This window comes from Salvelinus sp. IW2-2015, linkage group LG34 (assembly GCF_002910315.2).
Source record: "Salvelinus sp. IW2-2015 linkage group LG34, ASM291031v2, whole genome shotgun sequence".
In the NCBI taxonomy this organism is placed as follows: Eukaryota; Metazoa; Chordata; class Actinopteri; order Salmoniformes; family Salmonidae; genus Salvelinus; species Salvelinus sp. IW2-2015.
The window spans coordinates 8,287,798-8,301,358 of record NC_036873.1 but is presented as its reverse complement, the minus strand read 5'-3'; the positions used below and the strand labels follow the sequence as shown (position 1 = coordinate 8,301,358).

At 42.8% G+C, this 13,561-nt stretch overlaps 1 protein-coding gene across 1 annotated transcript in view; it reads left to right on the top strand.

Moving 5' to 3' along the window:
- The first annotated feature begins 728 nt into the window (after nucleotides 1-728).
- The window catches only part of LOC111958340 (F-box only protein 41-like), a 110,062-nt gene continuing 97,229 nt past the window's right edge, over nucleotides 729-13,561 (top strand). The window contains exon 1 of the mRNA XM_023979565.2: nucleotides 729-797. The gene's annotated coding sequence lies outside the window, so the exon portion shown is untranslated. The remainder of the gene's footprint in view (nucleotides 798-13,561) is intronic.

Sequence of the window (13,561 nt, the reverse complement as noted above, 5' to 3'; positions counted from 1 at the left end):
TTCACACGCATGCACAACACACACACACGACACACGCGCACACAAACACTAGGCACCCGGTCGAAAAGTTTGAGAATTTGAGAAGGTGAAAACACCTTTTCCTGCAATCTAGAGCCATAATCATTATTCTATTTTTTTGTTACCAGGACATCTGAGGGGGCACGTGGCCCTGTGTCCCCTATGAGCATGACGCCTCTGCGCACACACCTCACCTCCATACAAGGACTCCTAGTCTTCTTGCTGCTGATTTTTTTATAGTGGATTGGCCTGGGATGTTGCCTACCCGTTTATACGGGCACTCTTTTTTTTATTGAAAAGAGAATCTCATTGATTGATACATTTATTACTGATTGATTGGTTGGAATAAAGTGTGGAGCCCATTATAGAMGACATGACAGGTGGTCGTTATCACTGGTACATGCAGTTGCAGTAACTAGCCCTACTTGGGCATGCTTAAAAAAGTATTTGTTTGTAGAGTATTTCTCTGTACGCATGCATTCATCTGAAGGCCTAGTTCTCCAGGGAACGATCCAGTGTTTTTCTGTCCTGTGTTCACAGGAATGAAAGCTCCTTGGGAATCACACAGGTAGAGAGATGCCTTTCATCTTCTAGATTTCGGCCGGCAGAAATCTTTATTGGAGCTCGAACAGCCTTATTTTCCCTCCTTCGCTCTCCCTGTGCGCCCTCCCGCTCTAGAGCAAGCCTACTGTATTTCTGCTGCAGAGTGGGGCGTGTGACGTCAACGAATGCTGGAGCGGTTCCTTGGCTCGAGCGAGAAATGGGGAGAAAATTGCGAGGTGAGAAGCGCTTTTTACCCTACATAATGTTTTGGGGGGGGATGACAGTGCTTAGTGTTTGTGTGTATGTATCAGTCGAACAATGCCGTTGACACCACGTACGAGGGAATGGCTGAAAATAACTCAWAATTAGAGCAAGCAGGCAGGACACCAGTGATGGTCTGTGCACTGTCGAAAATGGTAGGCAGGAAAATCAGGGCATGCTGCTAGTGCTACGCTACTACCCGCGCCGGACACACGCCYCCTTCTGCACGTTGTCATCCGTATCGACACGACTGCATTGATATTTGTCTATGTTATTTAATAAAACGTGATGTTTTTCTCCGCTTATTCAAATCGATGAATGATAGGTTACAGTCAAGKCGCATGTTCCTGCTGCGGTAGGCTACCTTATGCCACTTGTCTTTGGGTCTTCACACCCAATCGAAGACTGATAACGTTCAGTCAGTGCGATTGTTGCAAATCAATATGTATAGCCATGCATTGCACGTGTGTAATTGTCACTTAATCAATCAGTTGTCAATCGAATCATTCGGAATCCATAARGTCATGACACCGGCCTAATTTGCTACTCATAGGCTACGTGACGGTTAGTGAAGATCTGGCCCATGCCCGTCAAAACATGATATAATCTATTCGGTGCAATCATTTTTCAGCTGATAACGTGTAATGTAGCCTATTTTTTGCATATAATAAGACCTTTATTGGAAGCTTTTAACAGTCAAGAAACACTTTCTCATTCTATATCCATGTGTTTTTCTTCAGAGAAATGACATTTATTTGGGCATAATGTCCAAACATCAAAGCAATATGATTAGGGACTATCTGATAATACACCATATCATCATTCACTTTAAATATGTATTTATATTTGAAAGAGCCCACTACTCAGCTATGAGCCTCATAGGACTGCCAGCTGTCCCACTAAATACACTTGAGCTCAAGGGGAAGGTCTCAAAGGAAATCATGACTTGTCATTATGCACTGCTCCTGCTTGGCCACTTAGAAAACTTCCCAGATCTGCCCCCACAGCTCTTGAAGCCAAAGCAGCACTTTGCCTAAAGTGACAGACAGGCTACTCTAGTGTGGGAAATTGTGCTGTGTGTGACCAGTGGGAAATACTCATTTACAGTTTGTGTGTGACTGGCTGACTACTGTGGGAAATACTGCCTCGCTGTTGCTSTGCCCTTGCTGCTCTGTTGGGCATCCATCAGATGTGACTGAAGTCAAGCTTTAAAGYTGTCCTCCAGTCATTTTGGAACTGTTTCTGTTCAAAAGTGATATCCCAAGTATATATACAGTAAAGTACACTCTAAAGCATAGCCGCCGCGGGAGGTCCAGGTGTTGACGGTGCTGTAGCACCCCTTGTACCCTCAGCACCCCTACTTCCCACTGCTATGCTTTAGTGAGTGTACTTTACGAATTACTTCCTCGATTTTCATTCATTTAAAAATTTTTTTGTTCAAAGTGAGTGCACTGGGGCTTTACTAGTCCTGTATTAGCAGACCGATTATTAGGGAAACAAGTAAGATTGCACATATTATTTACTTTTAGGCCTAAATACAAGATAAAATTGCATGCACGCAAACAAACCATCAAATACACAAGCGCACTCTTGCATGCACAGACCCCCCCCCCCACCCCACACACTGCATTTTTTTTCAGAAGAAACTGCACACACACGTTTAGTCAATTGAAATACGTTTGCATGTACATTGCTTCGAGAAGAAAGATATTGTTTCCTCTSATTTTWAAGGTAAAGACAGTCAGCCCATCACAGAAATCTCTCTGCCTGTACTATAATAAGCTGGTCATTCAGTCTTACTATCACAGGTGATTTCACTTCCCAGTCAATTACCACTGCAATTAAMTTAGCCAATATGAGGATAATGTAGGTCACAATCACATAACGGGTCGCAGTAACATATTTCCACTGAACAAAAAATCTAACATGCAACAATTTCAAAGATTTGACTGAGTTACAGTTCATATAAGGCATTGTCCGCCAACTGGTCGATCTTCAAGGCATTCCTAGTTGATCGCCAAACATTTCTGTAGGCTCAGTGCCTACAGAGCTTCCACGACACCGGCCATAGCAGAGTTTGATACTGACCRAAGTAAGATTTAAAAGCTTTTAAAACCATGGCCACAGAGAGACAGTCAGAATACAGCAAAGAGCTGCTGTTTTTACGATTGTTTTTAGTAGCCAAGTGTATCGATAGCCCTACATTTGTATTATTATTAGCAGCCCGCCGTGCCTACTTTAATATAGAGGAATATTTCACTTTCTCTGGTCATAGGAACAACATGAATTTGTGCATGACTGAGGCAGATCAGGTGGAAGACTGTCCCCTCTCTGGTCAGTCTCTCCCGCCCTCCACTGAGACTAATGCCGTGTTCAAGACAACTGGGAACTCTGGGGGAAAAAAACAAGATCCGACTGGGGAAAAAATAATTTTGAATGGTCTTCCAACTCGGAATTCCGAGTCAGAAACTCTGGCATCTTTCTAGAGCTCTGACCTCCCGACCTGAAGATCACGGACTAAATTATTTTGACTATTTCAATTTTTTCTGAGTTCTCGGTTGTCTTGAAAGCACGAGGACCATTAGATGCAGGTACCATCAGTCCAGTGAAATAAAAAAGGACATTATTTCAAGTTATGGTCCGCAGTGCCTCACAAGTGCTACTCCAACTGATCTATTTTGTTATCAACGCTTGAGTTTTGAAAGATGATATGGTCTGAGAATCAAAATATTGGCAGGCCATGCATAAAGCCAATATTCTGTGATAATGTATTAGGCCTACTGCCCGAACATCATTCCTACGTAACTGTTTTTAATTAGGTTAATGTTAAAAGTCATGTTTAAAAAAGAAATTCTAAGCGTTAGATCTCTGCTTGCTTTTTGACTGCGAAAGTGATCTTGACTCAAAAGGTTGGTGACCACTGATATAAGGAAATCAGTCAATTAAAATACATTCATTAGGCCCTAATCTATGGATTTCACATGACTGGGAATACAGTTATGCGTCTGTTGGTCACAGATACCTTTAAAAAAAAAAAAAGAGGTGCGTGGATCAGAAAACTGGTCAGCYTCAATCAAATGTATTTTATAAAGCCCTTTTTACATCAGCCGATGTCACAAAGTGCTATACAGAAACCCAGCCTAAAACCCCAAACAGTAAGCAATGCAGATGTAGAAGCACGGTGGCTAGGAAAAACTCCCTAGAAAGTCAGGAACCCAGGAAGAAACCTAGAGAGGAACAAGGCTCTGAGGGGTGGCCAGTCTTCTGGCTGTGCTGGGTTTAGATTATAACAGTTACATGGCCAAGATGTTCAAACATTCATAGATGACCAGCAGGGTCAAATAATAATAGTTGGCCTCATGCAGGCAACACATCTCCTTCGCATAGAGTTGATCAGGCTGTTGATTGTGGCCTGTGGAATGTTTTCCCGCTCCTCTTCAATGGATGTGCGAAGTTGTTGGATATTGGCGGGAACTGGAACACGGTGTCGTATACATCGATCCAGAGCATCCCAAACATGCTCAATGGGTGACATGTCTGGTGAGTTTGCTGGCCATGGAAGAACTGGGACATTTTCAGCTTCCAGGAATTGTGTACATATCCTTGCGACGTGGCTGTGCATTATCATGCTYAAACATGAGGTGATGGCGGCAGATGAATGGCACGACAATGGGCCTCAGGATCTCATCAAGGTATCTCTGTGCATTCAAATTGCCATCAATAAAATGTAATTGTTTGTCTGTAGCTTAGGCCTGCCCATACCATAATCCCACCGCCACCATGGGGCACTCTGTTCACAACATTGACATCAGCAAACCGCTCTCCCACACGACGCCATACACACTGTCTGCCARGTGTTCGGTACAATTGAAACCTGGATTCATCTGAGAAGAGCACACTTCTCCAGCATGCCAGTGGTCCATCGAAGGTGAGCATTTTCCCACTGAAGTTGGTTACAACGCTAAACTGCAGTCAGATCAAGACACTGGTGAGGACGACGAGCACTCACATGACCTTCTCTGAGATGGTTTGTAACAGTTTGTGCAGAAATTCTTTAGTTGTGCAAACCCACAGTTTCATCAGCTGTCCGGGTGGCTGGTCTCAGACGATCCCACAGGTGAAGAAGCCAGATGTGGAGGTCTTGGGTTGGCGTGGTTACACGCGGTCTGCGGTTGTGAGGTCGGTTGGATGTACAGCCAAATTCTCTAAAACGATGTGGCTTCTGGTAGAGAAATGTACATTCAATTCTCTGGCAACAGTTCTGGTGGACATTGCTGCAGTCAGCATSCCAATTGCATGCTACCTCAACTTTAGACATCTCTGGCATTGTGTGATAACTGCACATTTTAGTGGCATTCTATTGTCCCTAGCACAAGGTGCACCTTGTGTAATGATCATGCTGTTTAATCAACTTCTTGACATGCCACACCTGTCAGGTGGATGGATTATCTTGGCAAAGGAGTAATGCTCACTAACAGGGATGTAAACACATTTGTGCACAATTTGAGAGACAAGCTTTTTGTATGTATGGAACATTTCTGGGATCTTTTATTTCAGCTCATGAAACATGGGACCAACATGTTGCGTTTTATATTTTTGTTCAGTATAAAWATATTAAGCTCTGATAAGATTTTTTTTAACCTCCCAATTGACCCAGAGGCTTTTCATTTAGTTTCTTTTGCAGACAATTTTTCCTCAAGCCTAGACCTATTTCTTCTTTGTATTGAGTAAGGAGTAGAAATTCATGGGACATTTTTGTTCATTTTTTACACGGTGACCCAGGTGGAAGACATTCCCAAAACGATTCAAGAAAATCTCCTTGACAATGGTGACCGATGAGCACTATCTCTGTCAACTACTGCYCTCCTTTAACAACTAGTTACCTCAGAGGAATGCTGCATATTCAGTGAAATTTCATTCTCATGCAGAATGTTTCACTGTCTGTCGCGCAGACAGTTGAGTGTCAAGTATTCCCAACTGTGTGTGTCTGTGACAGCGGATCTTCCCATAGTCATTTCTTCTTGTGTAGGTGTCAACTATTCTCTACAGTGACAGCGGAGCGTCCCAATTCCATAGTCATTTTCCTCAAGTAGACATACAGCATCGCATCACCTCTGGCAAAACAACATTGACTGTACTCCTCCTGTCCCATAGCGCCACTACACRATCTATGACTGCCGCTATGGAACTGTAACAAGAGCTTGTTTCTGTTTACATTAGAGACCTCAGTTGTCGACTGCCTCTGATCTCCCCATCAATCTTGAACGGAGATTCGATACAGCACCATGTATACACTCGGTGGCCAGTTTATAAGGTACACCCATCAAGTACCAGATCGGACACCCTTTGTATCCAGGACATCCTGAATTCTTCGGGGGATGAGACCGTTGCTCAATTGGTATCAGGATGGGGCCATGGACTTACGCCAAATCCTGACTCTGCCATCAGCATGACACGTATATATTTCATTTTGTTTTCACTCTTTTTCCAATAATAGTGAATCGYATCAATCGGACCTTTGCCTTTGTGTGAATAAAGGCCATCCCCAGTCAGAAGGGGAATATCATCAAATTTTATTTATCACATGTGCCGAATACAACAGGTGTAGTAGACCTTACAGTGAAATGCTTACGCCAGCTGCGTCCCAAATTGCACCCTATTCCCTATGTGGTGCTCATAGTGCTCAGGTCAAAGGTAGTGCACTTTATAGGGAAATGGGTGCCATTTGGGACACGGTCAACCTCCCAGCCTTTCTTTGCCTGCTTTTCCTACACTTGCTTTTTCACTTCATCCCCTGCCAAGAGCTGCCCCTTCACCAATCTACCAGTTCCCTCCTTAATCAAAGTAACTCTATTTTCCCACTAGTGAGTGGTCTAGTTTGAGTGAGTGAGTGTGAGATCTGTAGTGGCGAATTACTGGGAGGCGGAGAGGAATCCCAATGGGGCAGCTGAAATTCTCCGGCCAGGATTTGGGAGTCTCGCCACGCATACAGTACTTGGTGACAGCTGTGCAGAGTCAATCATCTTGAAGATGCACTGTACATATTCAGACCTGTACATAATACTTTCAAGCAGTTCTTGACTGAGCTTGCCTGGCGRAATGGAACCAATGAAATAGTCCCTAAAGTGCAAACCCCACCCATCTGGCACTCCAGGGTCTGAATCAATTGAAATATTACATGTATCCTTGATGGATATTTGCACAGTACTAATTGGTGTCCCTCTGTCTCCCCTAACATAGGTTAGCTGTATGGATTGTGGACACACATCAATGCACGTTGCTTTGCCACCCCAAAAATCAAAGACCTCATATAGTGTTTAGAAATCTCACAGCAGAATGGAAATGCAGTAAGGTTGTATTAATAACCTATTGTATTCGGCGCATGTGACAAATACAATTTGATTTGATTTATTTTGACCACTGCACTATATAGGGAATATGGTGCCATTTGGGTCAGAACCTGAGAGACAGTCTGATTTCTTGCTCTGCTCCTGAGGCCATTTTCTGCACAGTTTCCCTCTATAGAAGATCTGCCCTCTATAAAATGAAAAGTCTAAGCCTCATTCTCTTTGCAAACACACAAGGCTTTATGTGCACAAGTGTATATAGGGAGGCTATAGGGAAAAGAATGTGAAATGGTTTAGCGTCCATTCAATCTGGGCTTTGGCAAGGCACTGACAACTCGACAATAAGGCAGAGTCCTTGGGTTAGATAACATAATAACGGCCGTGATGCCAGAGATTTAAAGCAAGCACACACAACCCACTATCACAGATTTTTGTGAAATCGACACAAATGACCTATTGGAAATTCGTGAAAGGTGCACAAAATATTGGAATATACACTATTTTGTATACAGTCCATCTCAATGATTTACATTTCAGTCATTTAGCAGACGCTCTTATCCAGAACAACTTACAGTAGTGAGTGCATACATTTGCATACTATTCTTTCATACTGGTCCCCTGTGGGAATCGAACCTACAACCCTGGCATTGCAAGTGACGTGCTCTACCAACTGAGCAACACAGGAACAATCACGTATTTAAGATTACTGTTAAGGTTACTGATGACAGAAACGATAGGAGGGCGGTTGGTTTGGGAGGTTGGGTTTGCGAATTAGAGGTCGACTGATTATGATTTTTCAACGGCGATACAGATTTTTTTTGAGAACTAAAAAAAGCCGATACTGATCAATCGGCCCAATTTGTTTTTCTTTTTTTTTCTTTTACAACAATACTGAATGAACAATTAACACTTTTATTTTATCTTAATATAATACATAAATAAAATCAATTTAGTCTCAACTAATGAAACATGTTCAACTTGGTTTAAATAATGCAAAAACACAGTGTTGGAGAAGAAAGTAAAAGTGCAATACGTGRCATGTAAAAAAGCTAATGTTTAAGTTCCTTGCTCAGAACATGAGAACATATGAAAGCTGGTGGTTCCTTTTAACATGAGTCTTCAATATTCCCAGTTAAGAAGTTTTAGGTTGTAGGAATTATGACGCGTCYACTATTTCTCTCTCTACCATTTGTATTTCATATACCTTTGACTTTTGGATGTTCTTATAGGCACTTTAGTATTGCCAGCCTAAACTCGGGAGTTGATAGTCTTGAAGTCATAAACAGCGCTGTGCTTCAAGCATTACTACGAGCTGCTGGCAAACGCAGTAAAGTGTTGTTTGAATGAATGCTTACGAGTCTGCTGCTCTCTACCACCGCTCAGTCAGACTGCTCTGTCAAATATCAAATCATAGACGTAATTATAACACACAGAAARACGAGCCTTAGGTCATTAATATGGTCAAATCTGGAAACTATCATTTTGAAAACAAAACGTTTATTCTTTCAGTGAAATATGGAACCGTTCTGTATTTTATCGAACGGGTGGCAACCCTAAGTCTAAATATTGCTGTTACAWTYCACAACCTTTAATGTTATGTCATAATTATGTAAAATTCTGGTAAATTAATTACGGTCTTTMTTAGGAAGAAATGGTCTTCACACAGTTCGCAACGAGCCAGGRGGCCCAAACTGCTGCATATACCCTGAAAAGTGACACAATTTCCCTAGTTAACATTGCCTGCTAACATGAATTTCTTTTAACTTAATGTGCAGGTTTAAAATAATATACTTGTGTATTGAATTTAAGAAAGGCATTGATGTTTATGGTTAGGTACATTTGTGCAACGATTGTGCTTTTTTCGCGAATGTGCCCGTTTGGCGAAGTTGAAGTAGGCTCTGATTCGATGATCAATTAACAGGCACCGCATTGATTATATGCAACGCAGGACAAGCTAGTTAAACTAGTAATATCATCAACCATGTGTAGTTAACTAGTGATTATGTGAAGATTGATTGTTTTTTTTATAAGATAAGTTTAATGCTAGCTAGCAACTTACCTTGGCTCCTTGCAGCCACAAGGTCCTTTTGATGCTGCACTCAGGTAACAGGTGGTCAGCCTGCCACGCAGTCTTCTCATGGATTGCAATGTAATCAGCCATAATCGMCGTCCAAAAAGGCAGATTACCGATTGTTTTGAAAACTMGAAATTGGCCCAAATTAATCAGCCATGCCGACTAATTGGTCGACCTCTAGTGCAAATAACACGGTCTACCAACTCAAACGTTGCGTCTTCGAATCACATCATGGACAATTTGAGCTAATTAGCAGCTACATACTACTTAGCTAGCATGTTAGCTAACCTTAACCCCTAATCCTGACCTTAACCCCTAGCCTAGCTAATGTTAGCCACCTAACTTACCTAGCTAACATTAGCGACAACAAATTGGAATTTGTAAGAAAATTGTGTAATGTACACATGCGTTATGAAGAAAATTGTGTAATACACATGAGAAAGTAGCTAGAATTTCGATTGTGTGCCTTTCAGAATAACTTGTCACACACACACAGACAGATCCAGGGTCACAAGGCTTATCTCGTGCCTACATTATCTCAAATAATAAAACTTACTTTGGTCGCGACTATACATTTAAGACAATTTTTGAAATGTCGTTTTTCATTATGGAAGCATCTTGCAGTTACAGAAACCTTGCAGGTARGTTAGGTTCAACAATAGAATGGAGATTGAGAATCTGCCTATTTGTGTAAAGAACATAGAGTTATTTTTGTTTTATTATGGAAGTAACTGGCAGGTACAGAAATTAATGCGGGGGGAAATTATGACGTTGAAATTGATTTGGGATTCATGTTGGCAAGTTTGGGATGAAATGTAAGGATTTTGTACACTGGCCAGCCAGACTAGTGGACCGCAAATCCTACTAGCCCGGTTGACGTTCTTCTAGTCAAGGGTCCAAATCTGCCATGCAATATTTAAAAAGACAAGATTTTACCCATCGCTCAGGTTAGTGTTGTTCATGTCCTACTATCCTGGTCTGCAAAGTGTTAAGGAAACTGAGGTTATCTTAATGTCCATCCCATGTCACTTCACAAAGCAAATAAACAGATGTACCTACATTTACGATATACGCACAATTTACTCCATATGCAAGCATACTGTAAAATGGCAGCGTGAATCTGTCACGTAAGTAGATCTATTAAATTGTAGCACATGCAGGTTATGGAGGGGGCTCTTGGATGGGGATGGGGTGGTTCCAAGGCTGCGAGTGTTTTCTCAGTGACATACCCAGCCGAGGCACGGAGCATGTGATGATGATGATGATGATGGTGGTCTGTGTAATGGTGGTAATTGCCTCTGACGAGCCCCGTGAATCAATAGAAGACAGTGGAGGCAGGGGGACAACCGACTCTGAGCGAGTTTCCTCAGAGACCCAGTGTCCTTATGCTGTGCAGTGCTATGCAGCCACAGCCACCCCATCTGCTCTCAGCCCCAATTCTCCACCCTTCTCCTGCACTTTCACACTTTCTCGCCTGCATTTGACAATAAGTGGAAACTCCCTCCAGCAAATGCGTACACCAATCCTTTTAAATCCACGACGAGACGTGTGCAAGTGCACACTTCTGGAAAAYGGTGAAGAATCGGGACGTAGCCCTGCTGTAGCTTCTCACTGGGTGGCTTATCCAGAACCGTGACAGTCGCACCGGGTTACCTCAGAGAATGTGACCCGACACAATACGCTCACTGTGTTACTGTTGTTTATTGTCAGGCCTCCTTGTAGTGCCAATTGGGTGAACTATGTCTACTTGAAAATTAAAGTTGAGTACTCCGTTCCTAAAACTACTTTAAGACACTCGAGACAATTATGATATTTTTTAATTTCACTTATGGTCGATTACGCGACTGCTGCTGTACTGTGAGGCTAGGACAATAATCGTAGTGTCTCCTCAGMCCTCAACAGCTGCATCCAGTGCGTCTACTCTAAAAATTCCAACCTTTTTCCCGTCTCTCTTCCTTCACACAGTATCTGTGCCCCAATCTTCTTAAACGGTCTCCTTATCTCCTGTCCTTCATAACCACGTATACATGAAAGGAGTGGGCAGGTTTCCACTTCCCACCGTGGCTTTCACCTATCAACCCCTATCAACTGTCATGAAGGAAAGGTAGACCGTTGTGTGACACAGTCCAGTCCACTTGAATAGAGTGGGACTTTGTTGACATTCTGTTCAGTTGGCTGGCTATGTGATTGGCCCTCTGCTGTCATGTGGGTAGCCCTTGGCTGTGTGATTTGTCTGTCTTGGGAGAGCCAGTAGCTTACTCAGGGCTAACACTGACATGCTCATGCAAAAGCCTAGCTGACATTGGGGGTTTCAGTAAACCAGTGTTAGAGGTAAGGCAAAAGCTAGGGTAGCTAACCTCTGGTAACCTTTCCAGAAATCCTGGTTGGAGGATTCTGTATTTCCTGCTTATTCCCTCCTGATTTGTGGAATCGGTTTAACTGGGATTTCTTGAAAACCTGGGAATTTTGGGAAAGTTGCTGGAACTTTACTATCCTAGCAGAAGCCCTTATACAGTAAGGAGATATGGGAATCTGTGTAGCCAACGGGAACACAGRAAAACACAGGGGCATGTTAGTTATTGTCCTTGTCATAACGTTCGCCAATATGTTTGTAATTACATGCCTCTATAAAATGGATACATTTAATTCCTCTCACTCGTAAACTTTCTCGTTCACATCTTCAGAATAAAACCCTTGAACGATCTGAACAATACTAAGATCAGGACGATGACGTGACGCATCTCGTTCCAACTGTACAGTGCTTACCGATAATGGGACGCAATTCAGCACTGATTTCAGCGCCTCCGATTATTTCAGAAATACCTCTGATTTGGGTGATTAGGTATCTATTGTGGGCCAGCAGTATGGATTGTTGTTTAAAAGCCACTGGATGTCGTTTTAAAAGCCACTTGGTGATGGGCACATGATGGGTCGTCTCCCTCGGAGTCCGTCTGGGTCTAATTGAAGGTCAGCTTCTCTGCATTCACCCAGTGAGATGATACTGATGGAACGGCTCATTTGTGTTATTAGCTCAGAGAGGTCAATCAGTTTGTCCGTGGATCTGTTTGTCTGAAAGGGGGGTGTTATATATTGTAGGCTTCTATTTTTGAGTGCTCTTGTCAACACTAGCACACTGTGTCGTAGGGAATAGGGTTCTATTTTAGACTCATACAACAGAAAGATTATTCAAAACACGACATTATTGTCTCTGCTTGGCCAGTCAATGCAGACTTGCAGTCAAGGCAGGAACGCTAAAGCAATCATGTATAATCTCACTCAAAACAAAGCAAAAATGCAAAACATCCTTAACTTCTTACGGCTGAGATCCTGTTAACGGGATCGACTTGACAACAGCCAGTGGAAGTGCAGGGCGCCAAATTCAAACAACAGAAATCTCACAATTAAAATTCCTCAAACATATTACATAAATACATAACGTATTTGACACCYTTTTTTTATTTTTATTTTTAAAATTMTATCCCCTTTTCTCCCCAATTTTCGTGGTATCCAATCGCTAGTAATTACTATCTTGTCTCATCGCTACAACTCCCGTACGGGCTCGGGAGAGACGAAGGTCGAAAGCCACGCGTCCTCCGAAGCACAACCCAACCAAGCCGCACTGCTTCTTAACACAGCGCGCTTCCAACCCGGAAGCCAGCCGCACCAATGTGTCAGAGGAAACACCGTGCACCTGGCTCCCTTGGTTAGCGTGCACTGCGCCCGTCCGCCACAGGAGTCGCTGGAGTGCGATGAGACAAGGATACCTTACGCGGCCAACCCTCCTAACCCAGACAGCTAGCCCAATTATGCGTCGCCCCACAACCTCCGGTCGCGGCCGGCTGCGACAGACCTGGGCGCGAACCAGAGCTCTGGTGGCGCAGCAGCACTGCGATGCAGTGCCCTAGACCACTGCGCCACCCGGGAGGCCTCTGAACACCTTTTAAAGATAAACTTGTTGTTAATTCCACCACAGTGTCCGATTTCAAAAAGGCTTCACGACGAAAGCACACCATCTGTTTATTAGTATCAGTACCTAGTCACAGAAAAACACAGCCATTTTTCCACCAAAGAGAGTCACAAAAAGCAGAAATAGAGATAAAATAATCACTAAACCTTTGATGATTCATCAGATGACACTCAAGACTTCATGTTAACAATACATGTAGTTGTTCGATTAAACATATTTATACCAAAATCTAGTTACATTGGCTCGTTACGTTCAGTAATGTTTTGCCTCCAAACATCCGTGATTTTGCAGAGCCACATCAATACAGAAATACTCATAATAAACATTGATAAAAATACACGTGTTTCACAT